General features: G+C 44.3%; 1 long non-coding RNA gene across 1 annotated transcript; it reads left to right on the top strand.

Moving 5' to 3' along the window:
* The first annotated feature begins 6,461 nt into the window (after positions 1-6,461).
* LOC144674752 (uncharacterized) lies at positions 6,462-23,871 on the top strand. Its single transcript, XR_013574613.1, has 3 exons — positions 6,462-6,925; positions 7,253-7,350; positions 23,097-23,871. It is a non-coding gene; the product is annotated as an uncharacterized LOC144674752 (long non-coding RNA).
* Positions 23,872-25,014: the final 1,143 nt, after the last annotated feature.

The raw sequence follows: 25,014 nt of genomic DNA, 5'->3' as shown, positions 1-25,014 counted from the left end.
GACATGTCCTCCTTCTTCCTTAACCGAGGTTTTCCATCCACGGTCGTTGACAGGGCCCTCAACCGTGTCCGGCCCATATCCCGCGCATCCTCCCTCACGCCTTCTCCTCCTTCCCAGAAACATGATAGGGTCCCCCTTGTCCTCACTTATCACCCCACCAGCCTCCGCATTCAAAGGATCATCCTCCGCCATTTCCGCCAACTCCAGCATGATGCCACCACCAAACACATCTTCCCTTCACCCCCCTTGACGGCATTCCGTAGGGATCGTTCCCTCCGGGACACCCTGGTCCACACCTCCATCACCCCCTACTCCTCAACCCCCACTTATGGCACCTCCCCATGCCCACGCAGAAGATGCAACACCTGCCCCTTCACTTCCTCTCTCCTCACCGTCCAAGGGCCCAAACACTCCTTTCAAGTGAAGCAGCATTTCACTTGCATTTCCCCTAACTTAGTCTACTGCATTCGTTGCTCCCAATGCGGTCTCCTCTACATTGGAGAGACCAAACGCAAACTGGGCGACCGTTTTGCGGAACACCTGCGGTCTGTCCGCAAGAAAGACCCAAACCTCCCTGTCGCTTGCCATTTTAACACTCCACCCTGTTCTCTTGCCAACATGTCTGTCCTTGGCTTGCTGCATTGTTCCAGTGAAGCCCAACGCAAACTGGAGGAACAGCACCTCATCTTCCGACTAGGCACTTTACAGCCTTCTGGGCTGAATATTGAATTCAACAACTTTAGATCTTAAACTCCCCCTCCCCCCATCCCCACCCCGTTTCTTTCCCCCCCCCCACCCGCTTTTTTTTCAATAATTTATATAGATTCTTCTTTCCCCACCTATTTCCATTATTTTTAAATCTAAAACTAAAACCTTTAGTCTTTCCACCCCACCCCCACTAGAGCTGTACTTTGAATATCCTGCTTTCCATTCTTAATTAGCACTTTTCTCAGACAAAGACCACCACCTTCAACACCTCTTTGACCCTTTTGTCTCTGACATCTTTTGATTATTATCTGCTCACACCACACCCTCAATGTGTCTCTTCCCCCCCACCCACCCCCCACCCACCTTAAACCAATTTATATTTCTCCCTTGTTGAAACTATGTTGCAGTTCTGCCGAAGGGCCATGGAGGCTCGAAACGTTGACTGATTTCTTCTCCGCCGATGCTGCCAGACTTGCTGAGTTTTATCCAGGTAATTCTGTTTTTGTTTTGTCATGTATAGACTGTCCGTGGACACGATAAGAAGAAGACCAGACACTCACAGTTCCTGAATGAACCCACATTCCCGGACAACCCCTCGCACCGACTGCCAGGCGACATTTCCCGGTGTATCTTTACACACTGAGAAACTCCGGCTGGAGAGGGGCTTTGGAAAATGTATTTCCTGATTGTAGTAAGGAGGCTTATGATTGGTGGAGAAACCTAAATGTGATTGGTCGGTTTAGCTATCCAATCAAAAAAAAACACAAAATAAGTCCCGTTTTGATTTTAAAATGTCCAATCAGATTCATTGTTCCCCCATTCCTCATTAGCAGATATCTGTCAGACTGTCTATTTAATGAGCGGACGGAAGGGGTTTGGTTTATTTCTGTGTCTGAAATTGAGATTGAAGATGGTTGAAGAGAAGAAGACGCGCTTTGGTCTGCCCGAAACTTGTTGGTCTTCCAGCACAAAGAGTTGTCCCCGACCGATTGTTGCGGACTGGCACAATCCAAAGTCCAGGACTACGTGCTGAGGGACGCACTAAAGCTTGGGGCAGCTGCCGCAAAGGCGCAATGGGGAAGGGTCGCTATCTAAGACCTTTCTACCACAGCGCACCGAGAGACTGGGAACTGTTTAGAGCCCCTTGGGCTGTACAGCTCAAAATGAAAGGCTGTAAATGATTGTAATACTGTTTGTACTGATGCACCTGGTGATACATTTTGTAAAAGTTTAACCTGGATTGTACCCTTGTAATGTTGTTTTTGAAATGGTTTGGAATGTGATTGAAGATATTTTATGAATAAAGTATATTTTTACAAAAAAAAAGAAGAAACCAGTTGCTAAGAAGGGCGCCAAGAAAGCGGTGAGTAAACCGGCAGGAAAGGGCGGCAAGAAGCGGCGAAAGTCGAGGAAGGAGAGTTACTCCATCTACATCAACAAAGTGATGAAGCAGGTTCACCCCGACACCGGCATCTCCTCCAAGGCCATGAGCATCATGAACTCGTTCGTGAACGATATTTTCGAGCGCATCGCGGGTGAGGCTTCCCGCCTGGCCCATTACAACAAGCGCAGCACCATCAGCTCCCGGGAGATCCAGACCGCCGTGCGCCTGCTGCTGCCCGGGGAACTGGCCAAGCACGCCGTGTCGGAAGGGACAAAGGCGGTGACCAAGTACACCAGCTCCAAGTAAAACCCCACAATGGACTGAAAAACACCCGAAACACAAGAGCTCTTTTAAGAGCCACCCACAATCTCTCCGAGAAAGCTATATCATCTCAATGTTTAATTTGTCGTGTTTCTAATTTGAACATATTCGAATGATGTTTTCTGTTAGTTTTGTTTCCTACTTTCAGGCTAATGTAGATTTATCACTCTGTTCAAACATTCGCTGTTGTTAATAATGGCCCATAAATTAATGATTGTCCGCTGACCCTCTGTAATTTGTACTCAGACGTGTTCATATTCGGCCCCTTTCCCTGGCTTTGGAGAGAGAGAGAATAGAAGCAAATGCGACAGTTTCCAGTTCTGGTCAAGTTTGGTCTCAATAATCGATCAGTTCATTTCCTATCACCCCCGGTTGTGTCGGAAACTTCAGTCTCAACGCTGGCAAATTTACACCAAAAATGTTAACCTTTGACTGTCGAATATCTACAATAAACCGTCCGTTTGCAGAACTGTGTAAATGAGACTTTCTGCCGGCTGGTTAAGGGGTTTCATAAAGGATCGAAATTAACCCCGAATGGATTCCGGATTCTAAAAGCAAATCTGGAACTTGGGATAAAATGTTAACCATTAATGGGAATTTCTATCTGAACACTATTTTTTGTTTTATAAATATATCGTCCGTCTTCGATGTCGAATAAAAAGAAAGTTTGGATTCCTTAAACTTGGCGCCGATATTTTCGGCTTGTTTTTAGATACAGATTAACCCAGAATGAAAATCAGAAACGGACAGAGATAAACTGTAGACTAGGGAAGGAGAGAGCGAGATTAAGTAAATCTAACATTCGTATACTGAATTAGCTCTTTACAATTAGTACTATATTATGTCCTGTTTTTTGAGAAGTTTGGTGGGCTTTTAAAATTTGAAAAAAATCGGTTGGAATCTGATAATTTGGCGCCGGTATTTTCCGCCCTCACTCCGTGGAGTCTCCGGATTGGTGAGTTCAGTAGATATCTGATTGGTGATATGAACATTGAGAGGCAGCACAATGTGACCAATCAGCAACGCCCGCAGCACCATTCCTCCCGAAGATGTAAGAGAAGCGAATGAGAGAGGATTTCCTCATTCTTTGTGAAAGTGTGAGATTGTGAAAATCTCTGTAAGCAGGACTCTGCTCTACGGGCTGTTCCCAGGGACACGCACTGAGACAAACATCAACTGCAGCTGGAGGATCATCAACTCGGTGAAAGACACCCTTTGGTCTGCCTGAAACTTGCTGGTCTTCCCCGGCTGACTGTTGCAGACTGGCACATGCCAAGGTCCAGGGCTACGTGCTGAGGGAAGCACTAAAGCTTGGGGCAGCTGCCGCAAAGGCGCAATGGGGAAAGGTCGCTGTCTAAGACCTTTCTGCCATAGTGCACCAAAACAAAAATAAAAGTAGCTGGAAAAACTCAGCAGGTCTAACAGCATCTGTGGAGAGGAACACAGTTAACGTTTCGAGTCCGTATGTCTCTTCATCAGAACTGAGAGAATATAGAAGTGTGGTGAAATATAAGCTGTCTGAGGGGTGTGTGACAGGTAGAGCTGGATAGAGGGCCAGTGATAGGTGGAGGCAAAAGGGAGATAGAAAAAGATGTCATGGACAAAAGGACAAAGGGGTGTTGACGGTGGTGATATTATCTAAGGAATGTGGTAATGGTGACATTAAGGGTAGAAAGCAGGACGAGCAAGTGACAGATGGTGCTAGTGGGGGTGGGGTGGGGGGAAGGGATCAAAATAGGCTAAAAGGTGGAGATGAAACAATGGATGGAAATACATTTAAAAATAGTGGAAATAGATGGGAAAAGAAAAATACATTTAAAAAAATATAAATTATTGGAAAAAGGGGGATCGGAAAGGGGGTGGGGATGGAGGGGAGAGTTCATGATCTGAAGTTGTTGAACTCAGTGTTAAGTCCAGAAGGCTGTAAAGTGCCTAGTAGAAAGATGAGGTGCTGTTCCTCCAGTTTGCGTTGAGTTTCACTGGAACATTGCAGCAGGCCAAGGACAGACATGTGGGCACGAGAGTAGGATAGGTGTTGAAATGGCAAGCGACAGGGAGGTCCGGATCATGATTGCGAACAGACGGAAGGTGTTCCGCAAAGCAGTCACCCAGTCTACGTTTGGTGTCTCCAATGTAGAGGAGACTGTATTGGGAGAAGCGAATGCAGTCGGCTAAATTGAGCAAAATGCAAGTGAAGCACTGCTAAAGGAGTGTTTGGGTCCTTGTATTTGAGGAGGGGGGGGGGTAAAGAGGCAGGTGTTGCACCTTCTGTTGTCACATGGGAAGGTGCCGTGGTAGAGGGTTGAGGTGTAGGGGATGATGGGGGAGTGGACCAGGGTGTCCTAGGGGAGCGGCCCCTATGGAATGCCGCCAGGCAAGGTGAAGAGAGGAAATGTTTGGTGGTGGCATCATCCTGGAGTTGGCGGAAATGGCGGAGGATGATCCTTTGAATGCTGATGGGGTGAAAAGTGAGGACAAGGGGGACCCTATCATGGTTCAGGGAGGGAGAGGACAATGTGAGGGCAGAGGCGCGGGAAATGAGTTGGACATGGCTGAGGGCTCTGTCATCCACCGTGGGCAGGAAACCTCAGTTAAGGAACCAGGTAGACATGTTAAAATCACTCTTTTGGAAAGTGGCATCATCAGAACAGATGCTGCGGAGACAAAGGAACTAAGAAAATGGGATGGAGTCCTTAAAGGAAGCAGGGTGTGAGAAGTTGTAGTCGAGGTAGCTGTGGGAGTCGGCGGGCTTGTATTGAATTTTGATGGACTATCACCAAAAATTGAAACAGAGAGGTCAAGGATGGGAAGGGAAGTGTCAGTGATGGACCATGTGAAAGTGATGGAGGGGTGGAAATTGAAAGCAAAATTAATAATTTTTTCCAAGTCCAGACGAGAGCATGAAGTGACACCGACACAGTCATCGATGTACCAGAGAAAGAGTTGTGGGAGGGGGCCTGAGTAGGACTGGAACAAGGAATGTTTCATATACCTCATAAAGAGACAGGCATAACTGGGGCCCATGCGGGTACCCATAACCACACCTTTTATTTAGAGGAAGTGAGTCAAGTTCAAGGAAGAATTGTCCAGTGAGAGAACAAGTTCAGCCAGTCGGAGGTGGGTGGTGGTGGTTGGGGATTGTTCAGGCCTCTGTTCAAGGAAGAAGCGGAGAGCCCTTAAACCATCCTGGTGGGGGATGGAAGTTGATAGGGATTGGACATCCATGGTGAAGAGGATGCAGTTGGGGCCAGGGAACTACAAATTGTTGATTTGATATAGGGCACCAGATGAATCGTGGATGTAGGTGGGAAGAGACTGTACAAGGGGAGGGAGAACAGAGTCAAGATAAGAAGAAATGAGTTCCGTGGGGCAAGAACATGCTGACGAGATCGGTCTACCGGGACAGTCCTGTTTGTGGATTTTGGGTAGGAGGTAGAAGCGGGCCGTCCGAGGTTGGGAGACTGAGGTTAGAAGCTGTGGAGGGAAGATCTCCAGAGGAGGTGAGGTCAGTGACAGTCCTGGAAACAATGGCTTGATGTTCGGTGGTGGGGTCATGGTCCAGAGGGAGGTAGGGGGAGACGGCCATAATCCAGTTAGTATTGAGTAATTGACTCTATGATCAATGATTTTATTACGAGTGAGCATAATGGAATACAATTCAATTACAACTTTCAAAAATGTGAAAACTAAAGAAATACTAATATCCGAGATTGTAGAAAGTCTAAATTTAACGGGATGAGAGACAGTTTCATAACAAACAATCTGCAGGGGATGGACGCAAATTGAATATCGAAATGGGACAAACAGAGCTTCAAACGCGAATGGTCCCCGCTTCTGCTACACGTCCACTCGCGCCCAACGCCCCTTGCCCCCCGCGCCGACACAGGTTCGGAGATTTTGTTCTCTCTGTGATGAGAGTGAAATGGGGAAAATTCCCACTGATTTTAGCGGCTGAATTGCTGCGGAGATCTGCGCATGCGCTGTTTAACCCCGTCCCCAGTGTCGTCACCACGAGGATAACAGCGCATGCGCAACTACTCCACCAACAATGGCCGAGAGCGTCATTCACTCAGTGAGCGGAATAGGGTTTAATTCAGCAGCGATCGGAGACATCACCGCCCCAGAGGGAAGTGAACAAACAGCATCTGCTTAAAGCAGCGCATCGGTTTGGAGCCGCGTCCGCAGATATGCTCAGAGATTGGCATTGAGTGTCCGGGCAGCTGAGGCGGAGGCGGCGGCTGTTTTTAATGGGCTCCCTGGAACACGAGCTGCTCCCGGAACATGGAGTGAGCGGGGGGAAGGGAGAGGCCATTCTCGAGCAGTGTCTGGACAGAGTGAGAAGAACTCGCCATTGAAGATCATTGCTGCTTTCTCTCCCCAAACCCGAGTGAAGCTTCCTGGCTTAGTTCCGGCTCCCACTGTCCCTTGTTATTGGACAGAGAATGGCGGGGGAAATAGCCGCACAGTAACAATGTTTCCAGTTACACAAAGAAGATCAATTTCAGGCACCAGGTGAGAAGTGTGAAAGAGACATTTTAAACAGTATCTGCTTGTTTCCGGATGTACAGTTAGTTCAAAGGGAGATGTAAAGAGAAATTTGACCCTTGCAAAGGTCATTTCTCCATCAGATAGCCTAATTCAAGGAGCAGTGCACAGGACAGGTTGTCTCTGCAGGTCAAAAACTTGTTACAAATCTACTTAAAATAACAGATGAGTAGAAACTGATTGTTCCAGTACTGTGTGTGCTGCTGGTTTTGCTCTGTTGATTCTTCATAATAATTATTACTTGAAAAAAATACATTGATCACTTTTGTACCTTCTACTTCACCTATTCTTCAGGTGAAGGAGTTATATTTCCTGTGTGCACGGAAAGAATTGAAGGAACCAGATGATTCCTCGAAACAAGGAAAAGTGCAGCCTGATGGTTCCAACTCACAGTAAGTACAATATCACTCACAAAGCACAGAGATACTGCCAGGCCTTTAGGCCAAAATGAAACAGTATAGAGACCCACATAGGTCCAAAGGTTGAGAGGTGCCCTTTCAATAAAACATTCAAACAGAGCATTAGTGGGAGAAGTTGTTTCCATTGCACTCCAACCTAGTACAACTGAGAACTAGATACATCAATCCCAGGGCAAAAGCAAACCCAATATTATTTTTAAGTACACAGTGTCACCTTGTCCACAAATTAAATGCCAATTATTAACTCCATCAGTCAACATTTACCCTTTTGTGAGATACAGAATGGATTGCTGTTAAGTATCCCAGAGTATAGACTGGGCTACAGATTAAATACCAGTTCCAAAATCTCACGAAGTGTTAGATGAGAACATCAAGTAAAAGTATCAATTTCCTTTTAAAAACTGCACGAATTACACACCAGGCCATGTATCAGATCGATGTATATGTTATCATTTCAATTTGTTTTCACAGAGATACAAATTGAACAGCACTACATATCCCATACAAAACTACTGAATGTAACCTATGGCTGTGAAAGAAAACATTGACTAAATATTTTACAAGAAATCAAATGGTAAACAAATATTGATACCATAATTTATGAAATCCCAGTTACATTCAACACCAGAGATGCATAGATAGAGAATAAATCCAAAACTCACTCACCCACCTAGAAACAGACATTTAAACAATAATTCCAAGCACACATCCAATCTGCAGATTGACAAATACAAAATTAAAGCTACTTTCATATACACTGTCACCGACAGAAAGAAGCTGAATATAGTCCACTGTCATATACAGTACCAGGAACTGACAAAGGTATCACAAAGTCCAGACTCACTTATTGTACCTGAGACCGATGGCCAACAATAACTAATTCACATTGAGCAGTTAAGATTGAAAAATATAGAATACAGGTTTGGAAGGTGCTGTCTAAGGAGGCTTGGTGAGTTCCTACAGCTCATCTTGTAGATGATATACACTGCTACTACTGTGTGTCGGTGGTGGAGGGAGTTAATGTTTGTGGATGTGGCACCAATCAAGCAGGCTGCTTTGTCCTGGGTTATGTCAAGCTTCTGGAGTTCTGTAGGAGATGACTGATACAGAAGGAATAAGGCATTCACATGCAACACAAAAGACTGACAGAAGCAGGTTGAATGCAACAGTATTACACTCCACAGGAAACGGAAAGAAAGCAAAGAATAAAACACAGTTTTCATTTCACAGCAGAAAACGTGAAGCAAACTGAATAGAGCAATCACAGGATCAAAGAATTGCATTTATGTAGCTCATCCTGCACTCGTACAAAGTACCACAACTGACAGATACAGGCAGAAAACAGCATTTGAATACAATACCAGAGATTGATACATACACAATGAATCAGGTACACATATAATTATTCAAAGACTGATGGCAGCAGAACTAACATCAAACTCTCACTCCCTTCCAGATACTGGCAGCTTCAGAATGAGCTCCACATTCAGTTGTAAATCTGGGGACTGACAGATGGAATGGATCACAAAATCACATTCAGTTCCACAGACTGATGGGTACATAATTCATCCCATGTTCACACACAGTAGCATAGACAGATACATTATTAAAAACTCTTTCGCAAAAAGCACACAAGACTGACAGATGCAGAACTAAATTAACTGTCCCATTCAGTACCAGAGAATGGCAGAAAGAGAAAATATCCCACACTGACACACATGACCAGAGTCTGTCAGATACAGAATATATCCCACACTCTCATCCCAAATCAGAGACTAACAGATGGAGAATTAAGGCCATAATGACACAGCCCCAATGGATGACAATTACAGAATTAACCTAATAATGGATGAGAAATGGAGAGATGCAGATTAACTCTCACACTTGCTGAGTCCCAAGGGCTTATGATCACAGAATGAATCCCTTCGTCACACAGAACAGTGGCAGACAGTGAATGTGACCACACTCACAGAGCAGAGCAGAGACTGGGAGGTACAGATTGACATCAGCACTTGCATATGTAAGCAGAGACTGACAGACACACAATAAATCTCTCACACACACTCAGTCCAGAGATTGACAGATGCAGAGTGAACCCTATGCTCTCACATGCTACTAGATTTGCAGATAGAGAATGAATTCCACCATCTCACAAAAAAACAGTGACAGATATTGAACAAATCTCACTCGTGTACAGTTCACAGAACTGGAAGTTACAGCATGAATCCCAGAATTGCATTTAGGACCAGAAACAGTCAGATATAGAATTATTCCAACAAGCACGTTCATTACCAGAATATGATAAAGACAGACAATTATCAGCTAATGAATTAGTCTAAAACTCTCATAGTGAAGCAGAGAATGATGAATACATAATGAATCCCACAACCATTCACTTGCAGTGACTGGCAGATACAAAATGATTTACATACTCACAGACTGAACCAGTGATGAGCAGATACTGAACAAATGTATTTCACACATAGAGCAATTACTAATATTATTTGATTTCTTCTTTGGATGTTTGTTTCACTAGAAAGTCCAGGAGTTTTGACCCTCCCTAATTGTCATTTTGAAGGCGGTGGTGGACTGCCTTCTGTCTGTCATCCATAGGTGTGGCAAATTTGTTGTTAGGTAGCAAGTTCCAGGATTTTGACCCAGTGATGATGACTGAATGGTGACATATTGTCAAGTCAGGATGGTGTTTGAATTGGGGGTGACTTTGCAGGTGGTGTGGTTCCAGGCACCTTCTGTCCATGTTCTTCTAGGTATAACAGGTTGCGGGTTAGAAGGATGCTGTTGAAGTAGTCTTTTTGAGTTGCTGCAGCAGATCTCATAGGTGGTTAAAACTGTGTGAGAGTGGGGGAGGGAATAGACTCATGAATTGTGTGTCATTCAGATACTTTATCCAGAATATTATTGATCTGCATGAGTGTTGTTGGGAGTGCACTCAGTAGTGGAAAGTATTTAATCACACTTCTGACTAGTAGGTTATAAGTTGCAGAATAGGCTTTAAGGAGTGCAAAGGTCAGTTACTCACTGTGGACCTGCTTTGACCTGTTCCTCAAGCTGTAGTAGTTGTTTTGCAGAGTAAGATTAAACCTTTCAATCATTTACCATAAACTAACAAGCACAAAAAAAAGATGGTCACACTCGAGTGAGATATCCCATTGCAGGGAAAAAGCCACACTCGCTTATCATAGACGTGCAGGCAAAGCACAAAACCCACAGTCACATTTCAATTATAAAGAAGTCCATAATAAAATCAACGTTCACAGGTTTGAACAGACAGGGAAATGAATACAAATGTTCACCAATCAGACACAGACACCGAATCATAGCAACATCTACATTCTACAGGTTAAAAGATTCACAGTAAAACCTACATCTCATTAAACAAAATGAAGAGGTACTGAATAAAAACATATTCTGTTACAGTAACTGACAGGTACAGAATTAGATCAACATTCTCATATCAGACACACACAATTGCAGAGTTAAATCTAAAATAACATCTAACAAATTGATAGGCACAGAGTGACCACACATTCACTTGCCAGAATTTAAAAGGTACAGGAGAAAAACCTTTCTTCCATACCAGAGACTAACTTGTACAGAGAAAAAATAGACACTCACGTAGCTGTAACTGACAGGTGCTGAAGAAGATCCTGATTCACAGACTGGAAACTGCCAGGTAAAGATTAAAGCCAAAAATAACAAATTAGACACTGAGGTTCACAGCAATCCTATATTCACTTGTCAGAAATTTACATATAAAGAGTAAGGCCTTTTCTTCCACACTGGAAATGTCCAAGTACAAAGGAAAACCCAGATACATGTTTAAGAAATTGACAGACCCAAAGCAAAACCAGCATTCACTACAGCAAAAAACGACAGGAACAAAATAAAATACACACTCATGTAACAAAAATAGGCACAAATAATTAAGTTCACATGTCCAAAACTGAAACAGTTAAAATCCACAATCACACATCAGTAAGTGACTTGCACAATAAAGCCCAGATTCTCATAGCAGAAACAGTTGGAGAGAGAGCAAACTAATTCTCACTGAACCAGAAACTGGGCAGGACAGAATACAGATTACACCCATTTTTCAGAAACGGACAGGTGGATATAAAATAAGGTACTTGCATAAAAGAGATTGACAGAAACAGACTAAAGCACATTGCCCCACTTAAAAGTTTGACAGGTGCAGTATATAACCCAGTCTTCCAAAATACTGACTTGTACAGAGTGAAAACAACACTAACATGGCCGGAAATCACATATTTAATATAAATCCACACAGTCATACCACTTACTGACTGTTATAGAGTTATATATAATAAATCAGGAAATGCATACGACCATAGCAGAGTCTAACAGATAGAGATTAAAATCCAGACACTTAGCAGGAACCAAAAGTTACAGGACAAAGCCCACAATCACATATCGGACAGTGAGGGAATCAGAGTAAAACCAACATTGACATAGATGAAACAAATTGGTCGAATGAGGAAAGGTTGCTCGATTTAGGCCAATACTCAGCGGAGTTGAGAAGAATGGGAGGTGATCTTATTTAGAAATATAAGTTTCTGAGGGGACTTGACGGGGAAGATTCTGGGAGGACGTTCCCCCTCATGAGGAGTCTAGAACTATGGTCCACAGCTTAAAAATAAAGTGTCTCCCATTTTAGACTGCAATGAGAAGGATTTTTTTTCCCAAAGGATGGTTAGACTTTGGAATTCTCATCCCCGGAGAGCAGTGGAGGCTGGGCCTTTGAATAAATTCAAAGCTGTGTTGGACTGATTTCTGATCGACGAGGGAGTTGAGGCTTTGGGGGCCAGGCAGCAAAGGCCACAGTTATATCAGCCATGGTCTTATTGAATAGTGGAGCATATTCCAGGGGCCGAATGACCTACTCCTGGTCCTATTTATTATGTTCTTAAAAAATAAGATTAAATGTGACAATTGCATGAGAGAAGTTAATAAGAATAGTGTATATCCCACAATTACATGACAGAAAATGATAGGCAGACTAAAACCCACACTCATAACAGAAAATGGCAGGTAAAGGGCATGCTCACACATCAGCCACTGACCAATTCAGTATAAAAGGCACATTGACATTCCAGAAATGGATATTATAATACCATAAAATGCCCACTCATCTCAAAACAAAACAAGAGATACAGAATAAAGCCCACACTCTCAAACTACAGAAAGACACAATGTGAAACTAAACTCACTGGCAAGCAACCAACTTGTCCAAAATAAAACACTTACACATATGCTAGAAATTAACAGGGATGATGTAAGACCATCACTGGCTCAACACAAACTGACAGCTGCATTGTGCAAAACACTCACACCTACCAAACCTGACAGGTAGATTGTCAAAGTCACATTCACATATGAGAAACTTATAGACACAGGGAGTTTTAAAAAAACACTCATTCACACATACCTGACACTGCCAGAAACACAGAAAGTCACACTCAAAATAAGAAACTAGAAGCTGCAAAAAAAAAACACCCAATTATGCCAAATATTGATATGCACAGGGTAAAAAAAACCTTCACATATCAGAAATGAGCATGTACAGACAAATTGCACATCATACCACAGACCGAGAAATATGGAGTAAAAAAAACACTTTCCATACCAAATACCAACAGTACAGAATAAAATACAAAATTACCTACTGACAGACAAGGAGTAAAACCCACACACACACATCAGTGATTGATGGAAACAAAACCTGCATTCACTGAACAGAGATTGGCAAATACAAACAAAAACAGATCGTCACCTATCAGAAACTGACAATAGCAGATGAAAAGCCACATCCACATTTGGGAGATTGAAAGAGACACAGTCAAACCCACACTCATGTAGCAGAGACTGACAGGTGCAGATTAAAATACAGACTGACATAGGAGAGACTGACAGGAACACAGGAAAACACTTCCTTTGAAGCTGCATGGTATGGAGATTTAAAAAAACATAAATTGGAGATTAAATGTTATGAATTAATTGTTGTAATCAACTGCCACATAGATTAAAAGTTTTATCCAAATATCAGTTACTGACAGGCCACATTCACATAGCTACAGAGGACAAATATCTGAAGAGACAGAATAGAAATCCAATTGCTGAACAGTGGGAAAGGGAAGAAATTAGAAATGTGTGATCCATTTCACTGCTGAATGTGGACTACAAAATTCTGTCCAAGGCCATTTCCAATGGGCTCTGGGGCTGGTGATCCACCCTGACTAGACCTGTGCTGTACATGGCAAGAAGATATCTGATAGCCTCTCACTACTCAGGGAAATAATTGCAAGATGGGGGCGACTGGAGACCTACCTCATCAGCTTGGGCCAGGAGAAGGCCTATGGTAGAATATCACACGCCTACTTGATGGATCAGCCCTCCAAAATGGAGTTTGGAGAGGGAATCTGCAGTTGGGTCCAGCTGCTCTACATAAACCTCAGTAGTGCAGTTTCAGCCAATGGGTGAGAATTGGAAATCTTTCTGATAAATCTGAAGCACTCTCTCCCCTCTCCTGTTCATATTTTGCATAGAACCTTTTGCTGAGTCCATCAGGAAGGATTCGGGTATAAGAAGGGTGACAATCCCAGGCAGCGGAGGCACTCAGGTCAAAGCCTCCCTGTACATGGACAACGTTATCGTCTTCTGCTTGGATCCACTGATAGTGTACAGACCGGTGATTGGTTCAAACTGGCTTTGGGAGGCAAGCTAAATTGTGGCAAGAGTGATGTCATGTTCTTTGGGGACCTAGGCTGACCATTTCTTTGTCCCCTTCACTGTCAGGTCAGGCTGCCTGAAGGTGCTGGGGATATGGTCCTGGGCATGCACTGGAGACTGAAAGGAGCAAGTAGCTATGGTCAAAGAAAAACTGGGCATGCGGGAGCGACGCTCCCTCTCCATCACTGCTAAGAAACTGGTCATCAGGTATGAAACACTCTTGGTGTTGTACATGGTGCAGGTTTGGCCCTTTCATCACTCCTACACTGTGGTGATCACCCAAACTATCTTCTGCTTTATCCGGAGGTTGAAAATGGACCATGTTCACAGGGACATGGCATACAAACCTCTAGATAAATGGGGACAAAATGTGACCAACATCACCCTCATCCTAATGGCCCTGTTGTGTGTGGCTGCATCAGGCTGTGCATAGACCCTCGAGAAGCAAACAGCAAGTGTCAATATGTGCTGAGGTTCTACCTGACCCGGTGTCATGAGGATGGGTCTGGCCATGTTAATGTGGAACACCACCTATCACTTGTGGAAAATTTAATGCAGAGAAACATCTTTGAGGACAGCTCCATCCAGCAGTGGTACCCACGTAATGATCTACAGGTACAGCAGTATAAGGCGATGGTAGATTCTGTCAGATAGCCTGCTCAGTGAACTATCAAAGTCTTTTGGCAGAAAGCCTCATCACCAGAACTTTCAAACAACCTCTAGGATGTAGCTTGGCTGGTGGTGAGAAAGGTCCTCCCCATCATGTCCTTCCTCCAAGCCCAAAGTCTCTCCCCTTCTGCTCATCACACTCGGTGGCTGTAGTGGAGAAGAGGCCATTGTTCTGCACCTTCTGGGATGTACCTTTTCCAAGAAGGTCTGGCTAGAGATGCAGTGGTGTTTGTCGAGGTTCATCCTGAGCAGCTCTGTGATGTAGGACTCAGTGCTTTATGGCCTGCTCCCAGGGACACACACCAAGATAAACATCAACTGCAGCTGGAGGATCATCAGCTCTTTGGTCTGCCCAAAACTTGCCTATCTTTTGAGTGATATAGACTGGCACATTCCAAGATCCAAGACTATGTGCTGAGGAACACATTAAAGCTTGGAACAGCCACCACAGAGATTCAATGGGGAATTGTCACTGCTGAATGCCTTTCACCCATAGTGCACTGAGGGCCTGAAGAATTTTATAGCACCCCTGGGGCTGTATGCCTGACATTGATTGTACTTTGTGAATATCAAGAGTAACAGAAATTGGATTGATGCACCTCAGAGAGGAACTTGCTGCATGAAGGCAAGTTGAATTCTGTTGCAGTTTCTGTAATGTTGCAGTTTCTGTAATGTTTCAGTTTGAAAAAAATTGCCCTTGGGCTGTATTCCTGACATGTAACATATATTATAAACATCAGGGGAATTACAACTGTGGAGAGGCACCTAGGGGTGGGGACACGTTGAACTTTGTTGCACTTGCAGTAATTTTCAAGTTGAAATGGTTTGCAATGTACTCCTACACCTTTTATGAATAAAGTTTATTTCTGGAGGCAAAAAGAGAAGAGAAGAAGGAAACAGCTACCAAGAAAGGGCGAAAGAAACCTCTGAGTAAAGGACAGGAATATTCAGGAAAATTTGGGGAAGGAGAGTTACTTCATCTACATCTACAAAGTGATGAAGCAGGTTCACCCCGACACCGGCATCTCCTCCAAGGCCATGAGCATCATGAACTCGTTCGTGAACGATATTTTCGAGCGCATCGCAGGTGAGGCTTCCCGCCTGGCCCATTACAACAAGCGCAGCACCATCAGCTCCCGGGAGATCCAGACCGCCGTGCGCCTGCTGCTGCCCGGGGAACTGGCCAAGCACGCCGTGTCGGAAGGGACAAAGGCGGTGACCAAGTACACCAGCTCCAAGTAAAACCCCACAATGGACTGAAAAACACATTCACAACACAACGGCTCTTTTAAGAGCCACCCACAATCTCCCTGAAAAAGCTGCACCATCTTTTCCCATATTGAGTTAATGATAAATATCTTGCTGGACGATTGTAGGTCAATTTTCCAATGTTTTCCAATCCAATCACATGTTTCTCCAAAATGCAGTTTCTCTCCCAGCGGAATGTCTGTTTCTCTATTCAGTGTTTGTGATGTAAACTAAACATTGGTCCCTGACCCTTTGTCCAATTTCTTGTCCTCACCTGTTAATGTTCCACCTCCTCCCACTCAGTTAAGGGAATGTGTCAGTCTTCTCCTTTTCCAGTGTGTTTACTTATTGGGAAATGTTAATTCATTAACTTTAAACCACTGGAGTGCAGAAACTTTAATGTCACTTTCTAACTTCTTGCACCAGAAGCCTGGACTCTGGATTCACTCCCTCGGCTGCTCCTGTCACCAGGCATCAATCTCTAATCTGTGATGTGTTATCTTTACAATGATTGAATTGGACTGGGTCCCGTTACAGAATGTTGTGAATGGGTCTTCCTACCTGCCCATTACAGACAGTTTCACATAGAAGAAACAATCAAACTGAATTGGGAGTGAATTTTAAAACCGAAGCAAAGTTTCACTAAAGTGGTCCCTGGGATGTGGTGATTGTCCTACGATGAGACGCTGATCAAATTGGGCTTTTTTTTCTCTCTAGTGTTTGGAAGAATGAGAGGCGATCTCATTGAAACTTACAAGATTCTGAATGGGGCTTGATGCGGTAAAAACTGGGAGATTGTTTCTGCTGATTGGGGAATCTAAAACACGAGCACTGTCTCAGATAATGATCATTTAGGACTGAGATGAGGGGAAATTTCATCACTGTGAATCTTTGGAAATCTCTGCTCAGGGTTTCCAATGGCAGCTTCCTATGTAAACATGTCATGCTGCAGTTCACCAGCCTCACCAGTGGAGGGGTTGCAGTAATTCATCAAACCCCTGGAGTCAGACCACTCAGCACAGAGACTGGGATCTTCCTGTGCTCCATGTGTGGGTTTCAGTGCCTGGGTGAGAGCACCTCACTGAGCACAGGCTGGGAATAGAGATTGTGTGCCTGTGTGTCTCTGCACCACACCTGGTGAAAGTAGCTCATTCAGCACATACAGGGCTGGGATTTCCCTGTACACTCTCTCTGGGGCTCAGTTTACTCTGAGTGGATATTCCTCATTCTTTGGTTTGAGTTACAGCTTCTCTCTTACAGTTAGTCTGGGTGTTCCTGACTGAGCAGAATGCCCCTATCCTGTCACACTCACCGCACATATTGAGGTGGATGTGCTGCCTCCCGAGATACAGGTGATCAAGAATTCACGTCTTCACTACACTCGTTAACTTTACTGACCCCTAGTCCTTGAATCATCATTGGTTTTCCTGGAATATCAGGTACATTATCATCTTCATCTGCTGTGAACACTGACCTGACAGTGGAAAGGCATTGGAGGAGAATGGTGAAGTCAACAATGTCAACGGTTGAGAAGGATGAGGAGGGATTGATCAGCTGGGTCAGGCTGCACTCGCCTGCTCCCATTCTAATCTTTCCAGAGTATCACCTGCAATGGCTTCTCTTCCCACTCCTGCTCTGTTACCTCTGCAATCCCCCAGGGATCTATCCTTGGCTCCTCCTATTTCTCATCAATATGCTGCCCCTGGGTGACATTATCTGAAAACACAGTGTTAGTTACCACATGTATGCTGATAACACCCAGCTCCAGCTCACCATCACCTCTCACAACCCCTCCACTGTCATTAAATGATCAGACTTCTTATCCAACATGCAGTACTGGATAAGCAGAAAATTCCCCCAACTAAATATTCAGAAGACCAAAGACCACACTACAAATTCCATTCCCAGTCACTGTCTCTATCCCTCTCCCTGGTCACTGTCTGAGACTGAAACAAACTCTCATAACCTCGGCACCTCACTTCACCCTGAAATGAGCTTCTGACCACATACCTGTTCCTTCACCAAGATCACCTATTCCCAGGTCTGTAACATTGCACATTTTATTTTAATGTGAGTGTCGCTGGCTAGGCCAGCATTTATTGTCCATCTCTAATTGCCCTTGAGGCTCACATGTAGGCCAGACCAGGTAAGGACGGCAGATTTCCTTCCCTAAAGGAAATTAGTGAACCAGATGGGTTTTTACAGCAATTGACAATGGTTTCATGGTCATCATTAGACTTTTTTTTATACTGAATTCAATATCCACCATCTGCCGTGGTGGGATTTAAACCCAGAGTCCCCAGGGCATTACCCGAGGTCTCTGGATTACCAATCTAGTTAATTACCAATAATTACCAACACCACTATGCCACAACCTTCCCATGTCACTATGCCTCAACTCACCTGTACCTGAAACCTTGATCCACTGCTCAAACCCTCGTCCATGCTTTTGTTACCTCTAGATTTGACCATTCAAACACGCTCCCGGCCAATCTCCCATTTTTCACCCTCCAGGGAGTGAAGCTCATCCAAAACTCTGCTTCCTGGATCTGAGTTCACTCCAAATGGCGGTCACCCATCACCCCTGTGCACGTTAACCTACACCGCATCCTGGTCTCAATTATAAAATTCTCACCCTTGTTTTGAAATTCCTTCATGATCTCAACTCTCCCTGTCTCTGGAATCTCCTCCAGCTCGACAATGCTCTGAGAAATCTGAGCTCCACTAATGTCAGGACATCCCTGATTTTAATCACTCCATCATTGGTGGCTGTGCCTTCAGCTACTGGGCCCTAAGCTCTGGAATTCCCTCCCGAAAGCACTCTGTCTGTATCTTGCTTTCCTCCTTCCCCTACCTGGATCCCATTCCCTCCATTTGTTTCCCCCTTCCTCTCCCCCGGGTTCCTCCTCTCTCACCCTCTGGCTTTACGCAGTCCAGTTGCTGTTTTAATTGACATCAGTGAAATGTAGTTTCTGTATTTCCCACAGCAGTGACTACACTTTCAAAGGAATTCATTGTCTGTAAAGCTCTTTGGGATGTTCTGAGTTTGTGAAGGAAAATACATACATGCAATATTTTGCTTTTTTCATAGAAACATAGAAAGGAGTCACAGAAAACACTGAAGAGGCCATTCAGCCCATTTTGTATGTGATGGCCGCACCCTCTGAAACCCGTCTACAGCCCTGCACCACTGAACGAGCCCCAACCCCCCTCCCATCAACACTGCACCCTCCTCTCCTCCTCCTGATCTCCTTCCCCACCCACTGAAACTCTTCCCAACCAGGTAAAGCCCTTTCCCCAGCCTCTGACCAACTGGGAAAGGATCAGCTTTGTAATCTGAGGGCCGAGGATTCCAGTCCCTGTCTCGCTGCTGCTTCCAGCGAAACTTGGTCAATTCCCAGGAAGCCATGAAAAGTGAGCAATTCCCGCTGAATTCTCCTGCTCCCTCAATGGGAGTGAAGGAGATGCTCCTTCAATCTGCAACAATGTCCATCTTATTGAAATTGCAGCAGCCAGTGTGATTTTTTTTCCTGACTAACAAGGGAGTGAAAGGTTATGGGGACAGGCGGAATGTGGAGTTGAGGCCGCGATCAGATCGATCATGATCTTATCAAATGGCAGAGCAGGCTCGAGGGCCTGATTGACCCACTCCTGCTCCGAATTCCTATCTTCATATGTTCGTACATTCGAAAACATTCCTCTTCCCAACCCCTTCTCTGCCCCCTTAGCTACTGATCCTCCCTTTGAAACCCTTCCCCACCCCATGAACCAATTCCCGACCCACTTTCCTCATCCCATTAAACCCCTTCCATAGCCTTCGCTCCTTCTCCCACCTCTGATATTTGTGAGATAGCTTGCTCTGTGGATGGTCAGAGTGCTGACACCCTAAGACCCCTATCTTCTCTCAGGTCACACATCAACCTTACCCCTTTTATTTTCAATTAAAATGCACGCATCCCTCCCTCCCCTCGACCTGTACACATTCATTCTCTGTCCTGAAGGGCAGTCCAAGGGATTTTTCTCAGATTGGACCCCACCAGACCAACAATCTCAGACCAGAGAGAGTGAAATGAAAGATCGGACATTTATATCGAACCTTTCCTGTCATGAGAAGAGTCCAAAGAGTTTCACAGACTGGGGATTGCTTCTGAAGTACTGACACTGTTTTATAGGAAACATTGCAGCCAATCAGCTTTCAGCAAAGTCTCACAAAGAGTGAATGAGATTTGACGGGGTGAGGAGTTTCTGGTCATGTTGATTGAGAGTGTAATGTTGTTCCAAGACACTGGGAGAACTGCCAGCTCTTCAAATAATGTACCAGATATAATCTTTGGCATTAACAGGTAGACAGGGTCTCAGTTTAACTTTTCATCCAAAACATGACACCTCCAACAGTGCAGCACTCCCCCAGTGCTGGTCTGGATCTACTGGAGTGGGACATCAACCCACAATTTGTTCACTCAACTCCCAACTGAGGCAGAGTGACAATGGATAAATTAACCACTTCTCTTATCTACACAATCTGTGTTCTCACACCCCAATCTGTGTGAAAGCTGCAGTATTAATCAATTTAAATAAACGTGTCTTAAACCCTCTTACTCTCACTCCTTGCCCTCATTATGAAAAGCTGACACATGCCTGGGGATTGATCCCACAGACACCTCCAGTATCGCTCCAAATTCCTCATTCTTCACCTGTTAGACTGGACAGTGCGTGTGGAGGAAAGGGACTGAGGGAACTGCTGACTCTGTCCTCACACACAATCTGCACTCTCACACTGCAGCAGGTTGCAGCGATGGGGAGCAGCAACTGGGAGTTACTCCTCTGTGGTTCCTGGGTACTGAGGCCAATTACAGAGTCTCCCAACTGAGTAACTCATCCGGCTGTGATCCACCAACTCGGCAGTGCCCTTTTCTTGCTGGTCTATTTGGATCAGCCCTCAACACCCACCATCCCCCCCAGCCGCTCAGATAGTGACTAATCATTCAGGGAATTTACCTGTGCAACTGGTTTACATTAAATTCTTCAGTCTTTCATAAATAACAATTCAACCAATTATATTGTGATGTTCAAACAATTAAACTGTGAAATTCCAAGAGAGTAATGTAGTTTGAAAAGAATCCTCTCTGAACACTGGCTGTGAAGGGATTGGGGAAATGTGCCGGTGTTTACTATCAGGATGGAGAAACCCATTCCCTGCAGTCGGACTTGGCTGAGTCAGGAGCAGAAATTGAATCAGCAGGAAGAGAGTTTTCATTATCTTCCATGGAGTTCCTCAGAGTCAGTATCAGGATGCTGGAGTAGAAATGTTCTGTATCTAATCTCGGAGAGTTTGCTGTTTGTATAATCACACACACACACACACACACACATAGAGTGAGTCACTCACTGAACTTATTACGGGTAAAAGGTGTTGCCCTTCTTCCTCTATACTCATTTTCATGAGTGTAGCCTTCAGGCAAGAGCTCACTGTGAGGTTAGCTTGCTGAATACCTGAAAGGGGGGAAAAGCAGTTTTGCATGGCTACTGTTCCAGCGAGCCTGCCCCTCTTAAAGGGGAACTGCACTCATTGTAAGGAAGCTGCTGCCGATTTGCAAAAATTGCCTGTAAAACAAAGCACTCGAAATGGAGCAACACGGAAGAGAAAGGGATCCTAAGTTCTTGGATGCAGCTCTAAAGGCAACAGTCCAGGGCTTGGATGGAAGAGAGAGCCCACTTCTCTGCAGTGTATGGGGAAGTGTGGGGTGGGGGTGTTCTGTGCCGGAGACCCTAAAGCAACACCATCAGAAGGCAATTATGGTGGTCAGTTCCCAGAGTCTAACCCCAATGAGCTGACAGCAGGGTCACCTGAAGCTCAATTCCCTCCCTTTGGTCAGGAATGATGATGTCATAGAGCACAGAAGAGTCCAAGCCAGCTCTGTGTAGGGCAATCCAGCCAGTCCCATTGACCTGCTCGATGACCATATCCCTGCATGTTTAATTCCCCCAAGTGTTCAAACAAGTTCCTTTTGAAACCATTGTTTATCTCTACTTTTACTAACCTCTAAGGCAGTGACTTCCAGGTCATCACCACTTGCTGAGTCAAAAATAAAATGTGCTTCATTTCTCCCTCCTCCAAACTCTACAACCCCCCCTCCCCGCCCCCATAATCTGTAAATCTGTGTACCTGAGTTCTTGTACGATTTGCTGATGGGAACAGGTTTTCTTGTCTACCGTATCTGACACTGTCATAATCTTGTCCACTTCTATCAAACCTACTCTCAATCTCCCTCTCAGCAAGGAGAACAACCCCAGCTCCAACCTCCAGCTTCTCCAACCTAACCTTCCAGCTGAAATCCCTTATCCCCGGAACCATTCCGGGAAATCTCCTCTGAACCCTCTCGGGGACCCTCACTTCATTCCTAAAGCATAGTGACCAAAACTGGAAGCAATAGTCTAATTGTGGCCTAACCAGGGCTTTATAAATGTTCATCATAACTTCCCTGTTTTTGTACTCAATACCTCTATCTATGAAGCCCAAAGTTCCAAATGTTTTGCTAATTATTCTCAAAACCTCCTGCCACCTTCAAAGACCCATGTACATAAACCCCCACATCCCTATGACCTTGCATACTATTTTGAACTGATTTCCTCCCCCATTCCTTCTTCCAAACTGCATCACCTTAAACTTCTCTGTATTAAATTCCATCTCCCACTTGCCTGCCCATTCTACTAGTCTATCTCTGTCCTGTTGTAGTTGATTGGTATCATCCTGACTGTTTGCCACATCTTCACGTGACATTCCCTACACACCACAGCAGCCACCTCTCACACTGCTTCATACACCACACTCCCATCACTCACCCATTAGCAATCCCGGGCGGTCAGGACTTGGGTCTAACATTCGGATGCTCCACCTCAAACACTCAGAAATGCTGCCAACCTCGCACACAGCTCTCACAGACTTCACACAACTCCACCTCCTCCAATTGTGATACTCACATCACTCAAACACTCAGCACACTCACTGACATTCTCTATTTGGTCTTTCACAGGACAATGTGATCCATAACCACAGGGAGCAGAGCAGAACCAGAGGAGGACATGCATGCCTGCATCACCTGAGCCCTCTGGAGGAGGCAGTGATCTGTATCATGGAAGCAGCTGTTACAGATGCCGCTGAATTGAATTATAGACAGCTGGTCTGGGTGCTCTGATGTACCCGAAGGGGAACTAGGTTTGAAATGCTAAGTACATAAATATGGCTGAAGTTTTAGAATGTGAGGTGTGAAGAACATTTGCATTTTTAGAGAAACCAAAGTCGTGAATTTCAAAGAGATTGTAAGATGCTACACTGAGCCAACAGAGTAATAACCAACAGAGCCAAACAGTGTGTTCATATTTCCCAAAGATTACTGATAATGGGAGTACTATGGAAAATTTATATTATGGAAAAAGTTGCAAAGACATATTGGAACAATGGGATTTACGTTAAAATGCGAGAAACCTGTATAAAACAGATGAGGTCATATGTGAGAAGAAGGATTCTAAGGTCTAACAAGTGTGAAAAGCCTCCAGCCTCTGTGTACCAAGCTGCTGTCTCCAGGAACTGAAGCTAAGAGAATCCATTTTAAATATTGCTGTCCAGGGTATTGCCTGCTTTACCTGGGTCTGTTGAAATCTATGTTGTTTTACTGTTGCCTTACCGGAGGTGTAACCGTGAGCTAGATTAATTAGGGATTCGAGGAGTTATTATAGTCGTAATTTTTAGTCCTATGTATGTGCTTACAATTGTTTATTAATAAATGTTTAATTTCGTTTGGTAAAAACCCTCTAAGACTCAGTTGTCTTATTACTACTGAATTCAAGGCACGCATCTCGAAATAAAAAATACAAATTGCAAGAACAGCTGTGGCAGGGTTTCAAGTTTCTGAGATTTGAGCAGCTCAGCATTTACCATCACTGTGCCATAATACATGTAAAAATGCAGGCAGCCACAGCAACTAGTATTCCATGGGGACTCAGTTGGCTGGAAAGCTGGTGTGAAACAGGTTGTTGTCAACAACACAGGATTCAATCCCCGCTCTAGCTGAGGTAGATTCAGGAGCTGCCTCTTTACCCTTCCCATAATGGAGATTGTGATGTTGTGGGTCAGTCTGCTTGCAGGCAGAGAGCTCAAGAAGAAGATGTGTTTTAATAGTGGCTGCGCTGTATCTTTTTCATGCAATTTATTTCTCCTGAAGTCCACTGCTCTCCATTTGAAGTAATTCCCACTGCTGTTCTATCTCTTTGTCCAGTAATATTCTTTCCAGTTTATCTTTCCAAGTTGTATTCCCATCTCCTAATATTAAGCTTTTTCTATATATTACATTTCTGCCTTTCCTTACTAGAATCTTCTTCAATTATTGTATAAGTTTTATTTGGCTGTGAGTATTATTGCCTCGATTTTCACTGAAACTTTAATGTTCTTATCTGTTCTGCTTCATGTTAAACTCCTAGATGCAGCAGTGATTCATCTCTTGTTGGGCTTCCGAGGTTCTGGGGAAGAAATGCAGCCTGAACGCAGGGTAACTACCCAATTCCAGTTTTCAACTTTCCCGACATCTTCGTGACAAAACACTTGCTTTGAAATCTCCCATAAATTTTATGCTCTGAATTTTACTCATTCCATTGCTTTGTTTAAATATTTCCCTCCAATACCTTTCCAATATTATCTATCCTGTAGAATGGTACTTTTTGTGTTATTGAACCTGGATGGTCTTCACTCTTCCTTGTGCTTCACCCTGTGTACTGTATGGAGATAAGCTCCACAGATCAGGATCAACTCCCTGCCAGCTATTCAAATGTTTCAGATGAGTTTGTAAACTGAATGAACTAATTCAGTTATAGAGATAGCCAGACAAAAATAAAGGGAAAAAAAAATCAAGGTTAATCAGATATACCAAACAAAACACATGACAGGTATGTGGACAT

The sequence above is a fragment of the Cetorhinus maximus genome, unplaced genomic scaffold (assembly GCF_964194155.1).
Source record: "Cetorhinus maximus unplaced genomic scaffold, sCetMax3.hap1.1 HAP1_SCAFFOLD_794, whole genome shotgun sequence".
Lineage (NCBI taxonomy): Eukaryota > Metazoa > Chordata > Chondrichthyes > Lamniformes > Cetorhinidae > Cetorhinus > Cetorhinus maximus.
The sequence above is the reverse complement of the archived record's forward strand: the minus strand, read 5'-3'. Positions and strand labels throughout refer to the sequence as shown.